Source organism: Triturus cristatus, chromosome 2_1, assembly GCF_964204655.1.
Source record: "Triturus cristatus chromosome 2_1, aTriCri1.1, whole genome shotgun sequence".
In the NCBI taxonomy this organism is placed as follows: Eukaryota; Metazoa; Chordata; class Amphibia; order Caudata; family Salamandridae; genus Triturus; species Triturus cristatus.
In genome coordinates, this window is record NC_140581.1 from 816,493,008 (window position 1) to 816,516,844 (window position 23,837).

Genomic DNA, 23,837 nt, shown 5'->3' on the forward strand with positions numbered 1-23,837 from the left:
CTAAAGGGTGTAACTTCTTGAGGCTTGTAGTGTCCTGCTGGACACGTTCTAGTGTCTCAGCAGGCACTGGTATTTCCAGCCACTCCCTTGAGGGCTGGACACACATGCACCCCGCACCCATCCACCACAGGCCTCACAAGTGACATGAACCTGTCAATAAAAGGGCCCGGGTGCACGTGCTCATGGCCAGTTCTAGTACCACACACTATGTGTCAGCGTGGTCATTTGTGTAGCATGTCCCACGACACCACAAGGCTAAATTGAGCTCTTTTAACTCACCTTCCTGGTGTGGTCACAGCTGTCGGTCGTGGCCAAAGCCTGCATCCAGTGTAATGGTAGCTGCTAACAGTAGACACATTATGAGAGACACAACACGAATAATGTAGCTCTTTTTTGTCTACGCAACATCACACTTACAGCTTTGACTAATACAGAGCATGTGCCACAGCTCAATGCTTATCATCTGTGGGGTATTCAGCTGGCCTCTGTTAGTATTTTGTGTTCAGCAGATTCAGGCTGTCACTGTTTTAACAGTGCCTCTGTCAGTGTGCTTCTGTGAGTGATTTGATGGCCACTTTCTTTTTTTGATAACCAGCTTTATTGATTTTGCAAGGACTGGGAAAAGAAAACCAAAGAGGCTGAAAATCAAATGACACAAAATCAGACTGTACAGCACAGAAGAAAATGTCATTACACATGGAATACAGTACACATCACAGGTGGCGCCGGGTGGAATGCGCTGACCCTCCTCTCTAGCATTATGGTAAGATAAACTCCAAGGGTCAGGGGTGGTGATCAATCTATTACTCCCAGCCATTTACTCCAAATCTTCCAATGTCGGGCAGGGCAACCTCTGGCCTCATAGAGTGCACGTTCTTGTGTGGCGCACCAATATTCCCCTCGGCGCCATTTAGTGAACGAGAGTGGGTGGGATTCTTCCAGGCGGCTGCTATGTCGCTCTTAGCTACTACGAGGACTGTGCCTAAGAATGTCTTGTCTGCCCTGGACCCATCCAACCCGTCTGTAACGCCCAGCAGTATGTGTAGGGGATTGTGGGGTACATCCCAACCGAGGATCTTAGTGAGTTCCGCCTCCAGGGCGCCCCAGAAGAGGACAATGAGGGGGCAAGACCACACCATGTGAAAGAAAGCCGCGGGATCCGTGCCACACCGCGTGTACACTGGGAGCGGGATCAGACCTGACCTGTGGAGGCGGCAGGGGGTGAGATATGAGGTGTGTAGATAATAGAGATGGACTAGGCGTAACCTAGCCGAGGCAGTGATGGTTCGCCGTGCCATCAGGGCATCCCTCCAGTCTGCATCCTCAAGGGGGCCCACCCAAGCCTCCTATCTGAGTTTTAGGTAGTCAAGGGATGTCGGGCCGTTGTTTGTTAGTGATCGGTATATGTGGGAAACCCCACCCCTCCCAAGGTTGCCCATCCTCACTTGGGCTTCAAGAGGGCTGTGTTCAGGTAGTGAAGTGCCAGTTGTTTTATGGGCGTCGAGTGCCTGACGGACTTGCAGATAGCGGTAAAACTGGGATGAGTGAAGGGCAAAGTGGGATTGCAAGTCTGCACAGGAGCAGATATGGTTGCTAGCCCATATATCCCCCAGTTGTGAAATGCCAATAAGGTCCCATCATTGAAAGCCTGCCAGATTTGCCACCACCCGCAGCCATGTGCCCTGCCAGAGTAGTGTCTGCTGGGACAGCCTGCCCCGCCAGTGAGTGTGACCTAAGGCAGTGCGCCATGCCAACAAAACCGCCCGAGTCACTGTGGGGAGATCCTTAGGAAAGGGGGATCCATAAAGCATGGCCTGAAGGCGGGGAAAGCCCAAGTCGCCGAGTTCAGCTCTGTAGGCCGGGTCGGCTCAACCTCCCGTGAACCAGTCGTGGATCACTAAAAGACGGGTCGCCAGGTAGTATAGAGATTTGTGAGCCCCATTCCCCCATCGAAGGGTGGGATCTGGCAGTATCAACACTTTCTTACTGTAAGAGATATGCTATAGTTGTTCTATGTCTCCACTCTGATTCCTCAGTACTGTTCTGCCTCCGCAGACCACGGATGCCACTCACTGACTGAGTCCTCATACTTCTCACTCCTTTATTAGGCGCGCAGGCAGGATTTAATGAGGTCTGTGTGAAGCCTCCCAGCAAGAACTCATTGCTCAGATCTGATAATGATCAAATGACCACGAAATTTAGATCCAGCAAGTATAGCAGCGAGTTATCAAGCAGTCAACGAAACGTGCATGCACTAGGAACCCAAACACCTTTCTGGACTGCTGAGCACGAGAAACAGGATTGGATGACATGTTAAGAATTATTCGCTACGAAAATCTATTAACAAACATTGGTCTAAGCTGAATCGTGAGAACAGGCCATGCAAATGACCCCTTGCAGGAATCTCAAGAGATAATCCTGCTTCAGATAACATAATGGATTATGGACACTCCATAATGCACTGCTGGGTCCTACAGGAAACTATTGCATAATTACATATTTTAATACAACCTGCAACTATGTTTAGTTCAGTTTCACTTACTTCATCCATATCAAAACTAATATAGGAGAGTTATGTGAGACGAGCCTTGCAGATTAATAAAACAGTACGTGTTGCGGACACTGCATGAATTAGCAAGACACAAATAACCGATTTGCTAATTGAAAATCAGCATTAGTCATTTCTCAAACTTTCAGCAGATTACAATCACGGCCTAGGTGCCACAGTTAATTCTCACTTTATTTCAAACTGCATTCACAGATAAGGAGAAAACTGTCTCCTGGAATACACCTGATGGAGCAAAGTAAAACATTTTCAATTACCATTTTAGATACCTATCCTAGTCTTTAATCTGTGAAATGTTCTCAGAGGTGGCGAGAACGGCGCAGTTAGGAGTAAGACGACTTGGAATGAATGCACCCGAAATCATCCTGCTACTAAATCTGTCACCGCAGACATCACTGCATCACAACATCAGACAATCATTGACAAAAACAGTAGGTCTTGCTCTTTGACAATTCACGCACACAAAGGCACGGCGTGAAGGCACTTATACACACAGAAATACACGCACACAAACCCACACCCGTGTTGACACGGAGATGCACACTAAAACATCTACAGGTATCTATCAACACACTCATCAAATACATTCAGACAAATGCAGATCAACACATATATTGGCGCCCACATCCATACATAACATACATGACCCACCTTTGAACATTCATGCCATCAAATATCGACACATAATCAACTCACAGACACCAACAGACAAGTAGACACCACCATCGGGCATCCATGCTCACCCGTACATAGAAACCCATACACACTGACTCACATACACCCAACATATAAAGTGACAAATACAAGGAGAAACACTTTTACTTGAAGGAAGAAATACACAGGTAGGTGGGTCATGGGCAGAGTCTCTTCTGATTACTCCCCTTCCAAAGAGAAGGGGCAAGGTGTGAACTGAGTGGACAGGAATAAGGGGAACAGTTAGCGAGGAGAGTGGTCAGAAAGAAAGATGGCGGAGAGGAAAAGGAAGATGAACTGATCAAGCGAGCAAAAAAGAGAACATGCAAGAAAAGACAGGGAAGACAGAAACATGGCAAAGGTGGCCAAGTAGAGAGCACAGAGAAGTAAAGAAGAGGCACTATACTCAAATGAACGCTTCAGATAGCAATTGTAAAGTGGTATGTGTGTAGTAGAGAGTTAGCTCAGTGCAGAAGGAAAAGTGAATGCGTTGGAATACCATGACATGGGAAAGCTACAGAATGAAGCAGACCAATACTTAACTATAGGAACCAGAGCCAGCAGAAGGGGAATGCACACTCACTAGAATCTTTGCAGTGATGGGAAACGAGGCACGTGGTAAACAGACGTCCATTGATGGGGAATCGGAATGAAGAGAAATGACTTAGAAAGAAAGGGAAAGAAGGCAAAAAGGCTTAGGCATGTAGGCAACAGTAAATGCGTACAGGAGAAATAAAAAAAAAGACAGAAACACGGCAGGGAGAGATGCGAGGGGCAATTCACAGGTGTGACACATGCTCACACAATGAGCCAAAGTTATTGAGTTACAAGATCCTGCTCAGAAGCATGCCCAGAGTGATGTGGCATTGTGTGTCTAAGTAAGAATTAAAAAAATATACAATGGCCCTCAAGAACTCTTTCTCCTACCTGCCAGGCTACCAGAGTTGCTTCCAAATGTGGAGCGCTTAGCTAACACTTGAACATGGTTGTTGGGTATTCACTGCATGCGTGGGGTCAGTCTGAATGTGATTGTGCGCTCAATTTCACTCTCACTCACACAAGCACATACATTCATTTGCGATCACTCACTGACACATCTGCGCTCAGTTGTCTACACACAATTCTAGCCATCACCCTCAATCTCCTACCCCGTTATTTCCCCGACAGCTTTGAAGAATCCCGGATTTGGCAGTCCGCGTCTCCAGAGACATTCTCTCATGGTTCCATGTCGTCATCTAGGGCAAGCAGCGGCAAGTGTAGTGAGCTAAACACTCAAGTGAGAACAGTCACGAGGTGCTAGGCCTGACCAGGCTGCGGTTATCAGGCCTCTGAGGCTGACGACTGGCACAGAGTAGGCCAGCGACACACGGAAGACCCTGTAGAGAGAAAGGACAGGTTTCAGAGTGAACAAGAGAACAGAGAAGACTGGAGGTGGCAAGTGCAGTTTGAGATATTCTACTCAAGACAAATGGGCATAGACATACAAATGGAATAACAGTAAAGCATCTTCTTCATTTACAAGGAAAATGGTGACCATCCTAGAATGAGGTTTTCATTACTCTCCATTACCAAATCCAAACAAAGAAGGCCACACGTCAGTGATAGGTGACTTGTCACCAACAGGTGACGTTTCACTAGATGTGCTCCTTTAATATGCCACACCAAAGTGGGGAGCACAGACACTATGGGGCAGGGCACTGTGAGTCTAGGCCCACCTAGGACCTTCACACATAAGAGCCTGCTTCTCGCTTCTTGAATTATGCAAGAAGCTGAAGAACTGGCTTTTTGAGTATTCTCATTAGGCACACCTAGGACCTAGTAGGACTACAAAAAAAGCTAGGTCTTCAGCCTCTTGCAGAATTCAAGAAGTGAGAAGCAGTCTCTTATGTGTAGATGCAAGCCGTTCTATGCTGTAGGAGAAGACTCGACTGCCAGATCTGGTTTTCTCTATGAGTGGTGTTAGAAGGGCGCCCTCCGGGAGCCCGATGGTGTCGGACTGACCACCCCGAGAGCCACCGTTCCGTAGGCGAGTAGCCGAGCGCTGCTGAGAAGCCTCCTGGGCGAGGTCCTTCTCCTAAGATCGTATCAGCCAAGCAACCCCACCACCACAAAGGGACACCGCCAGGGTATTTATTCTTATAAGATTTTATCGGTTATCAAGGCAGGTTTCAGTGGCAATATTTACAGGTGGATCGAGGGATCCAAGAGAGTCTCAAAGTCTGGTTGGGATGGGGTAGCGGGACAGTCTCAGTCTTAGCCTGGTACTGGACACCCTGCGCCCAGCTCTCAATCCTCGAGCCGGGGGGTTCCGGGAACCGGGACGTCGTCCGCACGGTTCGGGGGATTGATGTGGTGAGGTCGATCCGCGACGAGGTCAGCAGGGCTCCGATGGTTTACTTCTGCGAGGTCGAGCCGCGACGAAGTCAGCAGGGCTCCGATGGTTTACTTCTGCGAGGTCGAGCCGCGACGAGGTCAGCAGGGCTCCGATGTTCCGGGAGGATCTTCTTCTCAGCAAAAGGGGGGAGCCGCGATGCAGTTAGCAGGGCTCAGAGGTCCAAGTTCCAAGTAGTGAGTCTTTCTCCGTAGGGTCAGCCGCGATCCGATCAGCAGGGCTCTTGACTCCAGGATACAACTCCCGTCCTGGCTTGAGGTTGCCCCAGATATAGGTCTGGAGCCCTTTGATGTCCGGACCCTTGCGCCTGGGGGGCGGAGGGGCCGGGATAGGAGAGGCCAGACACCCAGCGGGAGAGGCGCCAGCGCCCAGGAGGGCCGGAGGGCGATTGAAGCCAGGCGTTGAGGGGCGGTTGGGGGTCCCATCGAAACTCCCCTCCTCCGGGATCGGTGGAGTGGCCACTTGGTACCCCCTGGCCGGATCTTGGTGCCTCGAAGTTGGGGCTTCGCTGGGGCCGAGGCCGGGGCGAGCCGTGTCACGCAGGCTGGTGCGGGTAGCACAGTACAATCCGGAGGGACCCCGAAGGGTGGGGGCTGCCCCTGTCGGGTCGGGTAGGAGGGTTCGGGACCACGCCACGAGGCCAGGTCCAACAGGCGTCCCCCCCAGCGGAAGGCAGGGAGAGTCACCCATCGTCTTGGGGGTTCTCCTTGCCGAGGCGGAAGAAGCGGGACAGGCCGTCGGCATTGGCGTGGTCGTTGCCGGGCCGATGATCTACGGTGAAGTCCATCCCCTGCAGAGAGATAGACCATCGCAACAACTTCGGGTTCTCGCCTCTCATCTGCATCAACCACCGCAAGGGTCGGTGGTCGGTTTGGACCCGAAAGTGGGTGCCAAAGAGGTACGGCCGGAGCTTCTTGAGGGCCCACACCACGGCGAAGGCCTCTCGTTCGATGGTGCTCCATCTTTGCTCCCTGGGCAGCAGGCGCCGGCTGATGAAGGCCACCGGCTGGTCAACCCCCTCAGCGTCACCTGGGACAAGACGGCCCCGATTCCATACTCCCAGGCATCCGTCTGCACCACAAACCCCTTGCTGTAGTCGGGGACCTGCAGCACGGAAGCGGTACACATTGCTGTTTTGAGGGTCTCGAAGGCCGCCTGACAGCGGGGCGTCCAGTGCACTTTCTTGGGCTGCTTCTTTGATGTGAGCTCCGTGAGGGGGCCCACAATGCTCCCATAGTTCTGAATGAACCGCCGGTAATAACCCGTGAGTCCCAGGAAGGCCCTCACAGCTGTTTGGGTGGTTGGGGGCTCCCAGGCCACGATGGCGTCGATCTTTGGCTGGAGGGGAGCCACATGGCCGCTCCCCACTTGATGTCCCAGACAGGTTACTGACCCTTGGCCTATCTTACACTTGCTGGCTTTTACGGTAAGTCCGGCCCTTTGGAGGGCGGTCAGGACCTCCCCGAGGTGCCTTAGGTGCTCGGCCCAGTGGCTGCTGAACACCGCAATATCGTCCAGGTAGGCGGCGCTGAACGCTTCCAGGCCGGCCAGTACCTCATTTACCAGCCTCTGGAAGGTCGCCGGGGCATTTTTCATGCCGAAGGGCATCACGCAGAAGTGGTAGTGGCCATCGGGGGTGGAGAAAGCGGAACGCTCCTGGGCGCCGGGGGTGAGCCCGATCTGCCAGTATCCGGCGGTGAGGTCGAAGGTGCTAAGGTAGCGGGCTGCTCCTAGGCGGTCGATCAGTTCATCTGCCCGAGGAATGAGATGGGCATCGGTTTTGGTGACGGCATTCAATCCCCGATAGTCCACACAAAACCGGAGCTCCGGGGTGGTGCCGGGGGCGGCAGCTTTCGGTACCAGGACCACCGGGCTGGCCCAGGGGCTGTCGGAGGGCTCGATGACCCCCAGGGCCAACATCTTGGTGACCTCGGCATTGATGCAGGCCCGCACTCGCTCGGGGACCCGGTAGGCTCGGTGTCGCACGGAGGGGCTGTCCCCGGTGTCGACGTCGTGGATGCACCATCGGGTGACTCCGGGAGTGAGGGAGAAGAGACCAGCGAAGCGATGCAGCAGTTTTTGACAATCTCGGCGCTGATCGGGAGTCAGGGTAGCAGAGAGGATGACTCCTTCCACGGAGCCGTCCTTTTTGGAGGTTTTCAGGAGGTTGGGTAGGGGTTTGGAGTCGTCCTCGGCCCCATCGTCCGTGGCCATCAACAGACTAAGTTCGGGTCGGGCAAAGTGGGGTTTGAGCCTGTTGGCGTGGAGGACCCGGAGAGGGTTCCTGGGGGATTCCAGGTCGACCAGGTAGGTGATGGGGCTCTTCTTCTCGACCACCTTGAAGGGCCCGGTCCACTTGTCTTGAAGGGCACAGGGGTCGACGGGCGACATGACCCAGACCTGCCGGCCGGGCTCGAACTCGATGGAGGAGGCGTTCTGGTCATACCAGCGTTTCATCTCCTCCTGGCTGGCCTCGAGGTTGGCTTCGGCCAGTTCCCTGAATTTCTGTGTTTGGTTTCGCAGGGTCAGGAGGTACCGGTAGACGTCAGGGGGAGCATCTTGGATTGTGGTCTCCCAGCCTTCCTTGACCAGGCTGAGAGGGCCTCGGACAGGGTGTCCGTACAGGAGTTCGAAGGGGCTGAACCCCAGAGACTTTTGCGGGACCTCCCGATAGGCAAACAGGAGGCAGGGCAGCAGGACGTCCCACTTGCGTCTCAGGGGCTCCTCCAGGCCTTTGATCATCCCTTTCAATGTCCGGTTAAATCGTTCGACTAGACCGTTCCCCTGGGGGTGGTACGGGGTGGTGAATTTGTAGGTGACCCTGCACTGTTGCCACAGGGACCGCATATACTTCGAGATAAAGTTGGTGCCTCGGTCGCTCACCACCTCCCGGGGGAAGCCTACTCGGGAGAAGATTGCCATCAAGGCCCGGCCCACCACGGGGGCCGTCACTGTTCGGAGAGGGATGGCCTCGGGGTATCGGGTGGCATGGTCGACCAGGACGAGGATGAAGCGATGCCCCTGGGAGGTTCGGGGGTCCAGGGGCCCCACGATGTCGATCCCCACCCGCTCAAACGGGGTGTTGACTACTGGAAAGGGCTGGAGAGGGGCTTTGACCCTTCCTCCGCTCTTCCCGCTGGCTTGGCAGGTCGGGCAGGTCCGGCAATGATTGTCCACGTCTTTCCGCATGCGGGGCCAGTAGAAGTGGGTCACCAGGCGGCTGAATGTTTTGTCCTGCCCCAGGTGCCCGGCGAGGGGCACATCATGCGCCAGATGGAGGAGGAAGTCCCGGAATCTGAGGGGGACCACAAGCACGCGGCTGGCCCCCAATTCTCCGGTCTTCTGCTCGCTGTAGAGGAGGTCATTGTCCCAATAGACCCAGTGGGTCCCCGCCTGGTCTCCGGCGGCCTGGGCGGCTGCTGCTGTCGGGTCCCTTCGAGGGAGGGGCAGGTTTTTTGTTCTTGGCGGAACTGCTCCCTTGTGGGGCCACCTTCTTGGCGCCATTGGGCGAGTTCGGGGAGGTCGCTGAGCGCGGCGATCTCGTCCGGGGCGAGTTCGGGCGGCCCGGCCTCGGTGTCGGCTTCTTCTTCGATGGAGGGGGCTGGTGGTTCGGGCCATTCCGGCTCTTCGGGGGGAGCCTCGTCGCTCGGTTGGATAGCCCGGGCGGTCGTGGACCGGGTGGTTGCGCAGACCCATTCGGGCAGTCCCAGCATCCCCAGATGCTCTCGCCGCTCGACGTGGGCCCAGGGGGAACTTTCTAGGTCGTTCCCGAGGAGGCAGTCCACGGGGGCGTCATCGCGGACGGTGACCTTCAGCATGCCCAACACTCCCCCCCACTCGAAGGGGATCCGGGCCATCTGGCACAAGCTCTCAGTGTTGTCTGCCGACCGGACGGGGCACAGTACATTAGGCAAGATCTGTTCGGGGGTCACCAAGTGGCAGCGGACGGCTGTCACGCTGGGTCCGGTGTCTCGGAGGGCCTCGGCCCGGAGTCCATTAATGGTGACCCACTGTTGGTACTTCTGGGTGTTGCTCGGGATGGGCACCCGGGGTACCATCTCCCGGCTGCCCAGGCAGACTAATGTCATGGCGGCGGGTTCCCACTCGGTTGGTCCAGCGTCATAGTTCTCTTCCTCTTCTCCCCCTTCCCCCAGGGGCGGAGGGGCCGGGATAGGAGAGGCCAGACACCCAGCGGGAGAGGCGCCAGCGCCCAGGAGGGCCGGAGGGCGATTGAAGCCAGGCGTTGAGGGACGGTTGGGGGTCCCATCGAAACTCCCCTCCTCCGGGATCGGTGGAGTGGCCACTTGGTACCCCCTGGCCGGATCTTGGTGCCTCGATATCGGGGCTTCGCTGGGGCCGAGGCCGGGGCGAGCCGTGTCGCGCGGGCTGGTGCGGGTAGCAAAGTACAATCCGGAGGGACCCCGAAGGGTGGGGGCTGCCCCCGTCGGGTTGGGTAGGAGGGTTCGGGACCACGCCACGAGGCCAGGTCCAACAAGTGGGATTTGTTTAAGTAGGAGTCCAGGTGCGCGGAGTTGTCTGGTGTCTGTCTTGAAGGTTTGTGAAAGCAGATACGAATGTTGAGGTATGCTTCTTTCAATAGACTACATTTAGCCTTGTCAACACACTAAAATGTCTAGGAGAAAAATGTAGATATCAGCAAAATGCCTTAGGCTAATATCAAAATGTGACAGACAGGCAGGTAAGCCAATGTCTGGAAGAGACTATCCCAAACAGGCTAATGTTTGAAAGGAGCCAATCCATAGTCACTCTCTGAATATTATGTTGTCATTTGTATGTTGTGTGTTGTGCAGACATGAGATCTGGCAGAGAGTTAAATCTGTCCGTAGCCTGATCTAAATACAGGGATATACGTCTGCTGAGGGCTGGTAACATTGCACAGGAAGGTAGACAAAATCATCTTTTTGAAGCATGTCTACCTATGTAGTATGATGTTTTAGTCAACGATGAATGCAAAAAGAACAAGTGATGGACAGACTGCAGAACAATGTCATACATTCACCCCAGTACGGAGATCTGGGCCTAAATCCATAGTTTTTTTGGTCACCATGCCATTCCAGTTTGGACCCAGCCATATGCAAATCATTCTTGACCCTGCGCCCAATGGGAACAGTCCAGCCCGAGCTGTCAGGCCAGGTCCTCCCTGGACTGGAAACAAGCATCCTAGGACCGGTCTTGGGCTTTCAGCCCTCAAGCATCCTGGAACCGGTTTCGTGCTAACAGTCCTCATCAGCCAGGCTAGCTTGAGTCCAGTGGCAAAGTGAGCGTGGGACCCACGTCTGGGCAAACCCTCCCAACTTAGGGCAAACAAAGCAAACACAAGGAGATGATGGACAGAGAGCTGAAACTTTTCAGACGTTCACCCCCAGTCATAGATCTGGGTTGAATCCATCATTGTTCTTAGGTTCACTTCACCACCCCAGTTCAGACACAGCTATATGCAAATCAGTCTTGACCCTGTGCCTCATGGGAACAGTCCAGTCCGAACTGCCAAGCCATGTCTTCCCTAGACCGGAAACAAGAATCCTGGGACTGGTTTTGGACTTACAGTCCTCATCAGCCAGCCTAGCTTGAATCCAGTGGCAAAGTGCACCATTGAAATCATGACCCTAGTGCCTGCAAGGTAAGTACTGCTCATTTAGTCATTAAAAATAGCAATATATGCGGTTTAGAGGAGTTCTTACAACTTTTGGCCACGGTGCCACTGAAACCGCAGCACCATTGAAATCATGGCCCTAGTGCCTGCTAGATTACTGCACTTGTGACTGCCTGTTTAGTAGTAAAGTTTAGAAATATTCTGCCTTCCCTCGAGCTTTTGGCCCCTGTGGCAGTGCACCTGCTGCACCATTCAAATCAAGCCCCTTTAACTGCAAGACAACTGCGATTGTGTCTGCCTGTAGTAAAATATGGCAATATTAGGTGTTTCCTGGAGGTCACAACAAATGTTGGGCCTGGTGCACTGCACCTGTTGCACCATTCAAATCATGACCCTGTTGTCTGCAAGGTAACTGCTTGTGTGACTGCCTGTTAGAAGTCAAATATAGCAATATTATGTATTTAGAGGGGCTTGATGGTGCTACACCGTCTGCACCATCCAAATCATGACCCTGCTGTTGGGCAAGGTAACTGCACTTGTGGTCGCCTGTTTAGGAATAAAATATAGCAATATTAGAGGTTTAATAGGGTGCCTTGAGCTGCTGGTCCAGGTGCCCCGGCACCTGCTGCACTATTGAAATCATGACCCTAGTGCTTGCTAGATAACTGCACTTATGAATGCCCGTTTAGTTGTAAAATATAGCAATATTAGGTGTTTAGAGGAGTTCTGACAATGTTTGGGCCCTGTGCCACTGCACCTGCTGCACCATTCAAATAATGACAGTGTTGCCTACAAGATAACTGCACTTGTGACTGTCGGTTCAGTAGTAAAATAGAGCAATATTTGGTGTTTAGTGGACTTATGACAACTTTGGCCCTGGTGCCACTGCGCCTGCTGCACCATTTAAATCAAGCCCCCTTTAACTGTAAGGTAACTGCAATTGTGTCTGCCTGTATAGTAGCAACACATAGCAATATTAGATGTTTAGAGGCGTTCTGACAACTGCACCAGATGCACCATTCAAATCATGACTATTATCTGCAAGGTATCTGCACTTGTGACTGCTTGTTTAGTAGTACAATACAGCAATTTCAGGTGTTTACTGTGGTGCCTAGAGCTTTTGGTCCTGGTGGCACTGCACCTGCTGCACCATTGAAATCATGACACTTGTGTATGCAAGCTAACTGCACTTGTGACTGCCTGTTTAGTTTTAGCAATAATCTGGGTTTAGTGGGGTCCCTAGAGCTTTTGGCCCTGGTGCTAGTGCACCTGCTGCACCATTCAAATCATGACCCTGTTGTCTGCAAGGTAACTGCACTTGTGATTATTTATTTAGTAGTACAATATAGCAATTTTAGGTGTTTAGTGGGGTGCCTAGAGCTTTTGGTCCTTGTATCACTGCAGCTGCTGCACATTGAAATCATGACCCTTTTCATGCAAGGTAACTGCACTTGTGAATGCCTGTTTAGTTTTACATTTAAGCAATAATCTGGGTTTAGGGTGGTCCCTAGAGCTTTTGGCCCTGGTGCCACTGCACCTGCTGCACCATTCAAATCAAGTTCCTTTTAACTGCAATTGTGACTGCCTGTTTAGTAGTCAAATATAGCAATATTATGTGTTTAGAGGAGTTCTCACAACTTTTGGGCCTGGTGCTACTGCACCTGCTGCACCATTCAAACTCTGACCCTGTAGTCTGCACTTATGGCTGCCTGTTTAGTAGTCAAATATAGCATAGAGCTTGTATATTAACTTTATTTTTATCATGCAATGTTTATTACAACATTTAGCATTTGATCATATCATAATGACAAAATAGATCACTTAGAGAAATTAAATCCAATAATATCTACAAAGTGCAAAGAAAGGTACTGAGGCATGCATAGGAAATGCCACAAATGTCCTAAGGCTAAAAATATCTGCTTTACTCAACAAAGGGGTTGATTCCGATACCGGGTTGGACAGCTCCCCGAGAGCTGTCCGTAGCCTTACCGTGCGACCGACACGTACCCGTAGCCGGTCCGTCCTGTAGATGAAGTACGATGCGCATAACTCCAAAAACACGACCGACACGTAGGCTGTGATTCAAGCTCCATTCTCCGTCCGAGCCGTAACTCCGTACGCCGTACAGAGTTGCCCGGAAGCAGTATCCACAGCAGTTTCTGCCCTGACAAGTACAATGCGTACTTGCTACGCGCCGGACGGGTCGCCACGTACGGCACATCACAGCATCCGGAAAACAAGGATATCAGCTACGATTCGCGCCACAACTCAATCCACGGCTACGAGACGGACCAGCTTGCAGCGGATACGAGACGGAGCAACAAGCAGCGTTTATGAGATGAACACAACATGAATCCCATTGCGCAGGTTATACCAGCACTCTACATCTATGACTGGATCAGGAACCGATGCAGATGGTGCAGGCGGTAAGTCAGACACCTACCACACAAACAAACGACACGTACCCGCAAAATGGTACACACACACAGGGGATCCACGTCCTAGCCACTAACAACAGGCCACCATAGGGGTTGCATGGCCAGCACCACTAACACCCCACTCATAGGGCTTATGTTGCCCATCACTACTGCCCCCCCACTCATAGGGCTTATGTTGCCCATCACCCCTGCCACCCCAGCCATAGGGCATATGTTGCCCATCACTACTGCCACCCCCACCCATAGGGGACCTGTTGCCCATCACCCCTGCCACCCCCACTCATAGGGGACCTGTTGCCCATCACCCCTGCCACCCCCAGCCATAGGGCATAAGTTGCCCATCGCTACTGCCACCCCCAACCATAGGGGACCTGTTGCCCATCACTACTGCCACCCCCACTCATAGGGCTTATGTTGCCCTTCACTACTGCCCCCCCACTCACAGGGCTTATGTTGCCCATCACTACTGCCCCCCCACTCATAGGGCTTATGTTGCCCATCACCCCTGCCACCCCAGCCATAGGGCATATGTTGCCCATCACTACTGCCACCCCCACCCATAGGGGACCTGTTGCCCATCACTACTGCCACCCCCACCCATAGGGGACCTGTTGCCCATCACTATTGCCACCTCCACCCATAGGGGACCTGTTGCCCATCACCCCTGCCACCCCCACTCATAGGGGACCTGTTGGCCATCACCCCTGCCACCCCCAGCCATAGGGCTTATATTGCCCATCACCCCTGCCACCCCCACTCATAGGGAACTTGTAGACCATCACTACTGCCACCCCCAGCCATAGGGCATATGTTGCCCATCACTGCTGCCACCCCCACTCATAGGGCTTATGTTGCCCTGTTGCAGGGATTCTGCTTATGCACAGAACTATGCACAGGAAACCAGGACCTCAGTGAATTGTGGTGTACCAAAAACTCACCTCAGAACTAGGCCTGGACGAAAATTTCGTTCCGTTCGCGGAAATTGCGATAATTTGACATTTTCGCGTTCCGCGGAGAGCGCGAAAATGTCAAAATTTCCGGTTTCCGCAGCTTGGCGATAATTTGTTTCTTGCTCGCGCTGTAAAATATTACATTCTCGAGCGCGCGATCGCCTTACCTGAATCCCTGCGTTCGCCGACAAGTTTTCTTGATACGGTCGCGTTCTCCATGAGATGTTGTATTGTTTTTAGCCATTTGCGCTGTCTCGCGACAGTTCGCGCCAGCAGTGATGTCATGCGTCGCGCGATCACGTCTTTCTTCTCGCGATCATGCACCGCGAGACAACTCAAAACAAGATGGCCGCGCCCGCAAGCAACCACATGGGTAAGTTGGCGACCCGCAACCATGCAAAAATCTCGCGAACATGCGGGAAAAAAACTTCCGCATTTTCGCGATATTTCCGCTTGTTTGCGATAATTTTAAACATTTTCGCGATAATTTGCGAAAGTTAATTTTGCAAATTCCGCCCACCCCTACTCAGAACCCAGAACCCCTTATCCAACCAGCATCAGTGTCCCATTCGTTATCCGAGTTTTATCTCGGCGGTCCCAATGTATAGACAACCCAGAACAAGCAACTTAGGGTATTCTCAGGAATGGTGGGAGTCAGAAATACCTGTTCGTAATTATTCTCATATCAGTCCACAACAGAATAAACAGAGACACGGTAAAGTTTAAAGAGTGTATTTTATAAACCTCGTGTCCTAAGATGCAGTACTTTGGCTAACATAAGCAGACAAATGATTAAGATCAAAACCATCAGCATAGTTACAATACCATAGAAAATGAAAGGAGTAATCATAATAAAATGACAGTGAATGACAGCCACCTTCCTTTAGCTAGTAAACTAATATTATTATTATTAGACTAATAAAAGGTCTCTAGGCTTGAATGGGGAACCCCATACCGTAAAGATCAGCTTAGTGGAATCACATCACAGGATCAGCTAGACCGGGGTTACTCATAGTACGGCCCACGGGCCGTCAGCGGCCCGGCAAGCCTACCTCGGCGGCCCGCGGACCTTGCAGACATCCTGCATGTGTTTTAAATTTTTTTTTAAATAATGTTAGCTAACACTGTCAGATTGTCCGGTGCAGCAGCCCGGACTCTGAGACGCTGCTCTGTGGGGACCGGGGGATTCCAGTGATTGTCAAAGTGGAGCTGCAGGGGCCTAAGAGGTGAAATACAACAAAGCTTTAACATGTAAATGGTCTTTTAACGACCGTGAAGTACTCAGGTAGGGCTGTGTGTGAGCGCTGGGAAGCTGCCTCAGTGTGGCTGTGTGTGTGCGCTCTGGGAAGCTGTCTCAGCCCCGGCTGAGGGCTGACACACACACAGGGTGAGATGACAGACGGTGAGGGAGCGAGAGGGAGAGGGAGGGAGGCAGAGGAAGGGAGACAGAGAGAGGCAGAGAGGGAGAGAGCGAGGGAGGGAGGGAAACAGAGGGAGGGAGGGAGACGGAGGGAGACAGAGGGAGGGAGAGGGAGGGAGGGAGGGAGACGGAGGGTGACAGAGGGAGGGAGACAGAGGGAGGGAGAGGGAGACAGAGGGAGAGAGGGAGAGGGAGGGATAGAGACAGGGAGAGATAGAGGGAGGGAGACAGAGAGAGAGAGACAGACGAAGGGAGGGAGATGGAGGGAGGGAGAGGGAGGGAGACAGAGAGAGAGAGGAAAACGGAGGGAGGGAGGGAGAGAGACAGAGGGAGAGGGAGGGAGGGAGATGGAGGGTGACAGAGGGAGGGAGACAGAGGGAGGGAGAGGGAGACAGAGGGAGAGGGAGGGAGGGAGAGATAGAGGAAGGGAGACAGAGAGAGAGAGACGGAGGGAGGGAGACGGAGGGAGGGAGATGGAGGGAGACAGAGGGAGGGAGGGAGACAGAGGGAGGGAGACGAAGGGAGGGAGACATAGGGAGGGAGATGGAGGAAGACAGAGAGAGGGAGGGAGAGGGAGGGAGAGAGACAGAGGGAGGGAGGGAGGGAGGGAGAGGGAGGGAGAGGGAGAGGGAGACGGAGGAAGACAGGGAGGGAGGGAGACGGAGGGAGGGAGGGAGACTGAGGGAGAGGGAGGGAGAGGGAGGGAGACGGAGGGAGGAGGCCGACAGAGGGAGGCCGACAGAGGGAGACCGACAGAGGGAGGGCGACAGAGGGAGGGCGACAGAGGGAGGGCGACAGAGGGAGGGCGACAGAGGGGGAGGAGGGAGACAGAGGGGGAGGAGGGAGACAGAGGGGGAGGAGGGAGACAGAGGGGGGAGGGAGGACAACGGAGGGAGGGTGATGGAGGGAGGGCGATGGAGGGAGGGACACAGGAGGAGAGACACCGGGAGAGAGACAGGGAGGGAGAGAGACAGGGAGGGAGAGAGACAGGGAGGGAGAGGGGGAGGGAGTGGGAGAGAGGGAGGGAAAGGGGGAGGGAGGGGGAGAGGGAGAGAGAGAGAGATCTGTGTATGCTGGGTCTGGTGGCTCAGTGGACGAAGGCGTCTGCTGCAGGGACCTGTGCTCAACCTCACGGTCAATTTTTTTTTTGCTTTAGCCCCGCCCCTCCCCCTCTGACCCCGCCCCCACCAGTGCGGCCCTCGGCCACAAACCACACTGTAAATTTGGCCCCCGAGAGAAAGTTTGTGAGTACCCATGCGCTAGACTCTGCTCCTGGGAAAGCTCTTCTTCTGAATGTGTCTAAAGCATGCATCCTGCAATATTAAAAGCACTCGACTTTCAGGTATATGCAGCTGCGTGCGTGTTATGGCTAAATAGTGGGCCGATCAACCTGAACCCAACAACATGCACCGTCTAGCAACCCAGACTGTCTCTTTACACAATGTTCAGACCAAGGTTGCTGCTCACTGTTAGGGATGTGAACAACAGACAGTTCTCATGTGAAGCAAAGGCGAGCAAGCATTTCTCAATTAATAACATGTAACAACAGTGTCGTGTGCAAAAGCAGCAAACGTGTCAAGATGGCTTTCTAACATCTAACGCGGTTGTGCTAATTTAGCATCATACGTATATAAATAGCAGTCTTCACTACACCCCCCCTTGATCGGGCCACTTACCAGTAGGGGCGCAATTTCAAGAACGCAGAGTTCAAGTTCGATATAACGGAACCAAGGGCACAAATTGTGAATCCATATAAGGTAAGTGAAAAGTACGAAGGAAAAAAAGAGGGAGAAAAAAAAACATTTAATAGGGGAAAAAAAATAAAATGTCATCGATGGATGTTCAACGAAAAAATAGAGAGAGAAAGAGAGAAGAAAAAAAAACCCACAAAAAGGCATTCCACAGGAATTTTGGATGACCGCCAAGTTAATCCATCAAGGTATAAGCGCAATAAGTTGCAACAGCTTCCAAGAGGAAATCATTGGAACTTTCTGCAAAATTATCTGCCATCCAATTCAGCAAGGGGAAGGAACACACATGTTCCTCGACAACCGGAGCCTCTAGTACCATCAGAGGACAACTGGCGTGTTCTTCAAGATAACTTCTAGCTAAGAATTCAGCTGCAGCCGTTCTGATGTTCCAATTCCCTAGGACTCCATGTGCTGCTCCACAGGCCATAATCCTGACGCCAGAACAGTCCAACTCATGACCCACTAAGGGGCTCATTAGCCGATGATAATCCGGGGCAGGAGACACCGAGTTCGACAAGCACAAATCCAGAGCTCTAGGCAATGAAAGACAGGCTGCACGCAAGTAAATTAGGGAAACCGGAAGGACAATTCATAGGCTATGCTTAGAGTTGCCAGTGGTAATGTTCCATAGTATTCAAGCATTCGGTTACGAAGATGGAGCAGCCGGGACATGCTGACGTGTGACGCAAGTTGTGCATCCATAGCGTAGCGCGCAGATCAACAAAAGCACCCCAGCTACGAGGGCGAGAATCAAAGGGAGACCTCCGAAGACGCTGGAAAAAATAGAATGAAAAAATGCCGGGATCACACCAAAAATAGTTTGAAAGGAGGTCACGAGGCCGGAGCCCACAATTTTGAAAAAATGTGCCAGGCCACTTGTTGACGAGGCATTAAAGATAGTCTGAATCAGGGCCCCAAAATGAAGTGGAAGATCAGTATTCAAAAGCGCTTGCACCTCTGTCGCGTGTTTGCTACATGAAGGACAAATGTTTCCCGGGATGAAGTCAACGCGACTTCTTTTTGAGACAATAGAGCCCTTATTCTGCTCATCTTGTTGAACTCTGCTTTCAAGGTTGGAATGGAAGGCCAGATGGATACATCGAGCCGTCCATGCGGGGGTGGGAAAAGGACATTATTACAGCAGACTACTCTATGTGATACAGTCACTATGTAGGGAATTCCCACTAACATCCCACAGCAAGCTTCATTATTTAATAGCAAATAACTACCGTTAGCAAGCAGCGTAAAAGACGGTGTTATAACTGGCACCGGGATCCCTTTCAGGACGCAAGCTAAATTAGGAGCATGCACATTACATGCACCATGCAATTGAATGTGCCTCCACACCACAGAATGATCTGGAGTGGAAGTGCACTCTTCACCTTTTAAGTAAACCTCTTTTCTGTCCCTCACATATCTATACGTGAATGGGAGTGACCAAACTTCATGCAGGAAGGCAGTACCAAGTTTTTCATATTTGCAAAGGGCATAATGTTTCATGCACGAACTGAACTTAAACAGGGGGAATGGTAATGTGATCAACCCGTGGATAAGCCACACAGCAGAGTTTAATTCGGCAACAGAGAAAGGTAAAGGTTCTAACTTTTCAATGTGCAGCAATGAGTATGTTGCATCTTTCATGAACATGAACTGTTGTTTCGCAGTTAAATTAAAAGGAAGGAACAAAGATGAAGTATTCATGTAATCCCAAGGGAATATCCCAGCCTTTAACGTTTGCAACGTCCATGCAAACTGCATAATGGAACACAATTGATTTTGACCATGATACAAAACAGACAAATCATCCTGCACAATGTCTACTACAGATGAAACAATATTATCTAAGGTATAAATTCTGGAAGACAGGGTGTTAATGCTATTATCTATTGCAGCCAATACTTTCTCCATATTGGCTTGATCAATAGCTCGTAATCTGGATGCAGCTTCAATCTGTGATAGCTTCCAAACTTCGTTGTTAACAGCATATAACCATCTTTTGGACCTGCCAACCGCAGGACCCTTAACAAAATCATTCAAATTTATTTTGTCGTTCAATTGTGATAAATTAAGTTTAACAGATGTTAAGGTGGAATGTTGCAGCCAAGATTGGCATAACTTCCCTACTGAGTAGGTAGTTACAGTGTGAGAAGATTCAAAACGGGGGTCTACATGAACTTGTGTATACCCCGGTGCCAAATCCAGAAACCGATGTTGACAGGAATCTGAGCTCGTTTGCCATATTAACCACCCTTCCGGATTCAATTCAGAAATATTGAAGGATGTGTTGGAAATGTATGACTGCAACGTAGCAAGGGACAGATCCGTATGATTATCCCAATTAGGATAAGCACCCAGACCCGGAGCGGAGGGAGAATTTAGTTTTTTAGAAGTAGCCAATCCAAAACAGGTGGTCTGAAAAATTGACAAATTCAAAAATAACACGTGGTTCGGGATGAACAGGCACGATGCAAAGCTTCTGTTCCCTGTACCTGCCACGGTTTAGAACCCCAAAACGATTTAAGATCGATAGTAGCTTTCCACAGATCATAGCCTCCGATTGCCAACTCGTCCATAAAGGACTTGGAATACAACAATTTGGTGTGTGTCAGTCTAACTTTAGAAGCAGACTCAGCCGCAACCTTAAAATAAAAGGAGGCCGGATTCGACACACTGAAATCAGAAAAATATGTGAATTTGTCCACTAACGTGGTGGAGCTGCCCAGCCTAGGGGCTGGACAGTGTTCCCATTGCATATAATTTACAACATTTCTAAACGTATTTGCTTGGTGTAGGAAATGCGTGCCATAATGTTGATAGCAGAATTGCTCATCATAATTAGCAGTATCTAAATACAAATCCTCAGCATCAAATGCAGCATCCAGAAAACAGTGCTTCTATTGCTTGTACATCCCAATCATCCGAGTGGATGTTTTGCTTAACTACATCACCCATAGAAACATGAAATACATTTGGCACATTGATTACTTCAGTGGGACCATGAATTTGAAATTTAACAGCATCCCAAGCGATCCCATCCAGTACAGGCCAGGCAGTAATGTTCACAAAAGTCTGGTCCCTTTTCATAATATGTGATGAGGAGTGGGGGGCCAAAGTTCCATCAATTAGTCTAATTGTAGATCTTTCTTTCAGGTAGTGTCCATTTATAAGTCTAAAAAACACTACCACAAAGACAATGGACATAAACAAAAAAATACATATGAGCACCAGCCTAATGTAAGTCCAAGGGGGAATTAAAAAATGTCTTTTGAACCAGGCAACAAAAATCGAAACTTTTGATGGGGCAATGGAAGTCATTGAATTAGTGTCAAAGGAGTAGCGCGACTGGGTAACTGTGGTGGAATGTAAAACAGGCAACGGGACATCCGCAGGATAAGCATACTCAATATCTTCAGGTAGACCACCAGGTGTCGGTGGAGATAAAGGACCAGTAACCGTATGCATCTCAACGGCAACATCAGGCAAGGTGGTAGAAGCTGGGGCCACAACAGAATTTCTCAGCATTGCAGGGCAATAAACCGCTGGAGTCATACTAAGAAGAATTGGCCACTCGCTGTAGCTTGACATTGTCAATAGAGATGTACCTGTTATCCTTGCGACCAGGAAGTGGAGATAAAATGACTGTACGTGTACCCTGTACTCCAAGCACCGGAACTGGTGCACGATAAGAGGGGCCAAACTCCTTCTTGTTCTCCACCTTCTCACGGACCAGATCACCAACTCGAGGTAGCCAGCCGACTACCGGAATCTGAAGCGCAGCATCAGATGTGGAGGGCACGTGTTCCTTCGCTAGACTGTCTCTGGTTTCTTGTAGATTCAGCAATACAGCACAGTGATCATCTACGTCAAAGTGTGCGGCCGACGCCGCCATGTCTAGACCATCAAGGTCCGGGACAAACATTCGTATGCCAAAGAGCATCATGTATGGGGTCCGCCCACCCAGAGACCTTCTAGGGAGATTATTAAGTGCACGTTGTACGTCATACAAGTGGGCTAGCCAGTTCCGGCCAATACCTAAAACCCTAGCTGTCAAAGATTGCTTTAAGTCACGGTTCATTCACTCCACCACACTATTACCCTCAGGTCGGTATGGAGATGAAAATTTGACTTGGACCCCCAAATTTCTCATGGCTTCTTTGTATGCCTTAGAGGCGAACGCAGGGCACTGATCAGAATGAAAGGTACCACATGCAAAACTTCCAACAAAGACATGCAAATCCTTGATGACAGTACGGGCATCAGCACTCCTTTGTGGCCATACCCACAGAAAACGTGGGCACGAATCCACTGCAACCAAGATGTATTTGTACGCAGTATCAGAGGTGAATGGACCGCAATGATCTAAATAAACACACCCCAGTGGTTTATTAGATATGTACAACTGAGTCTGTGGTGGGCGCGCTGTAGTTGAAGGTTTTATCTGCTGGCAAATGTCACAATTAAGAACATAAGAGCGAGCTTGTTTATATAAACCGCACCACCAGTAACGTTGTTGTAACAGAGATACAGTAGCTGCAACGCCGGCATGAGCAGACGCCATGCCCTCCAGAGCCGCTAGTATCAAAGATGGTCTGCAGTCCGCGTTGGGAATCAATCTGTCACCAACGTCGTTAATCCTCACTAACGGGACGTTATCAGGATTTAAGCGATAATGGTAACGAGAAGGGAAACCTCTTGGATATTTTGTTCCCTTCTCTGTAGCAGCAATAGCTGCCAAGATGTCATCATCGATCTTACTTTGTGATCTTGTAACTGCTGCTACTAAGTATGTCGCCACTGCTGTTTTTGCTGCCTCGTCAGCTAGGCTGTTGCCGACAGCATGGACACCAACTCGTTGGTGACCAAGAGTGTGAATAACATTCACGAGAGGCAGATGTTCTTTAAGTTCTGCCACTCGAACCCAAAGCGTTTTATGCTTAATTGTGCTACCTTTGGAATCACTGTAGTCATTTTGAGACCAAAAATGTAGATTGTCATTGTAATATTGAACACAATAGAACGAGTCACTCACTATAAGTGTAGTGACTCGAGGATAAGCAAACTCCAGTGCAAGCACCAGAGCACGAAGCTCCGCCAACTGTGCGGTACAATCACCCAATGACTGCGTATGCACGACATCGGATTGGAATTCAAAATTCACGAAAGTACCGACCGCAATTGTTCAAGCCGCTGAATAGGCATGCTTCGATCCAGTAGCCGGTTGCGCAGAACCGCCAGTGTAAATTAAACAATGGTAATCCTCGAGCGGGCGCAAGGACAGAGGAGCTGGATGAACGAATTCATACTGTAAGAACTCCTGAGTCTGTAGAGCCGCGTCAAAGATATATGTGACGTCGGGCGATGTCAAGGAAGTGGCCCATTGTATCCACCGTGGATGCAAAGCCTTAGAATTTGGTACACTCGCTTTCGTCACCGCCTCAAGGGCAGGATATGGTGTTACCACCAACATGCGTTTTCCTTGCGATAGCGCTCGTTCTTTCAGAATCGCCATCTGCACTGCCGTCAGAACTTTCTCGACAGCGGAAAATCACAATTCAACCGAAGTGTACAGGTGTGATTTGTAGGCAATGGGGCGGTATCGCCCTCATTGAACGTTAAGTACGTGAAACCCACTGCGCCCGGCACAATTCTTATGACCAGGTTAGTGTGGTTATCACGCGTCAGTAAGTATTTTGAAGCAAGAAGGTCAGCTTGCAAAGATTGCAATATAGCTGAATGCTCCGGCAGCCAGCATGATTTGGAAAAAGTAGGTTGTACCAAGGCATAAATCGACTTGATACGCTGGGCATAATCAGGAATGTACGTTCGACCGAACTTCAGAAAGCCCAGCAGAGATTGCAATTTCTTCAGTGTCGTAGGAGCACGTAGGCATGCGCATTTCTCTAGGAAGTGTGGAGCCAATCCTCGACCTTCATTGTTGAGTTCGTATCCCAAAAACAACACTGTATATTCCGCAATGTGAGACTTCGCAAAGTTGAATTTGTAACCGAAGTCT